This window comes from Spinacia oleracea, chromosome 1 (assembly GCF_020520425.1).
Source record: "Spinacia oleracea cultivar Varoflay chromosome 1, BTI_SOV_V1, whole genome shotgun sequence".
Taxonomy (NCBI): domain Eukaryota; kingdom Viridiplantae; phylum Streptophyta; class Magnoliopsida; order Caryophyllales; family Amaranthaceae; genus Spinacia; species Spinacia oleracea.
Window position 1 is genome coordinate 27,792,877 of NC_079487.1, and position 1,388 is coordinate 27,794,264.

General features: G+C 33.1%; 1 long non-coding RNA gene across 1 annotated transcript; it reads right to left on the bottom strand.

Annotated features, from left to right (window-relative positions):
- Nucleotides 1-862: 862 nt before the first annotated feature.
- On the bottom strand, nucleotides 863-1,388 carry LOC130465783 (uncharacterized). Its single transcript, XR_008925797.1, has 3 exons — nucleotides 1,301-1,388; nucleotides 1,071-1,204; nucleotides 863-968 (listed from the first exon to the last, which is right to left on the bottom strand). It is a non-coding gene; the product is annotated as an uncharacterized lncRNA (long non-coding RNA).

Below are 1,388 nucleotides of genomic sequence, written 5' to 3' on the forward strand. Positions count from 1 at the left end.
AAATTAACTTAGGGGAACTTTTGTGGTTACTTTTGAGTTTCATATCTCATCCTAGATGGGTAACAATGTTTGAAGTATTGTCAGTATATAAAGATAAGCAGAAAATATGAATATCATACGAAGGCATATGTCATTATGTTGACCAACTCAATTTGAACTTGGGAATATTTACTTGGATGCTGCTGAAAGAGGAGATTAAGGTACTTCTCTAAAAGATAGTGTGAGAAATATAGTGGTCTATAAGTCTCTAAGAAGTAGGTTAACATAGAGGGCACTTCAATCAAAAGTTGCAATTTAAAACTAAGCACATTAATCATGTAAAAGATTTAAAATGAGTCCTTAGGTTCTTTAGTTCAAAGTTGGGAGCGAAAATGTCGTTTTAGCCTAAATATGTCCTATAACGATCAAACAAGCTTTAAATATGTATAAGTAGATTATAATAAGTCTTAGAAACTTAAAACTAAGCATATTAATCATATAATAAGTTTAAAATGAGTCCTTAGGTTCTTTAGTTAACGTTGGGAACGAAAATTTCATTTTAGCCTAAATATGACCTATAAAGACACAATGAGCCTTAAATGTGAATAAATGGATTGGAATGAGTCCTAGAAAGTTAAAACTAAGCATATAAAACATTTAGTAAGTTTAGAATGAGTGCTTAGGTTCTTTAGTTCATAATTGGGAGCGAAAATGTCGTTTTGTACGACTTCGAATTGCAACTTAATAGCAATTTCAAAATGCAGATAATAGGAATCAATAAAGATTTCATTTTAGTAATTGTTGTTCATGTTCTCAGGCTTAAAATCTAACCTAGTTTATACTTTCTACGTAGTGTTTATACAACCATAAGCAATTAAACTAACCTTCTTTAGAGTGTAGAAGAAATAATGGAATCCATCACCAAAGGTACTCCATTTCATAGACCATGTAAAATTAGGAGCTTCAAATAACGGACGCCTGAAGTGTGGCTGCAACATATAACAGAAAGTTAAGGAACAGTAAAGAGAAGAAACGGAAAACCTTTTAAACTTATGCACTAGCTCAGAAAACAAAATTTCGAATGCATTTACCTGCCCAAAAGAAATTGATATGTAGATACCATCTGGCTTCAAGACCCGATGATGCCTTGAAGCATTGTCGTTACCTTGCTTACGATTTCAGGTTTTGGGTTCCACGGATCACCACTGTCCACGAACAATACATCCTTGAATCACAAGTTTATTCAAACTTGGCAGATTAAAAGCCAAATTGCACTTTCGAAAGAAAAAAATGAAGTCCAAACTAGAAATGCTGTTCTTACCATTGTTCCTTTCTCAATAACCACATCAAAAGAATCATCCGCGAAATGCAAGTCTAGCATGTCAGCAACCATGGCTTTAATTTCTGAT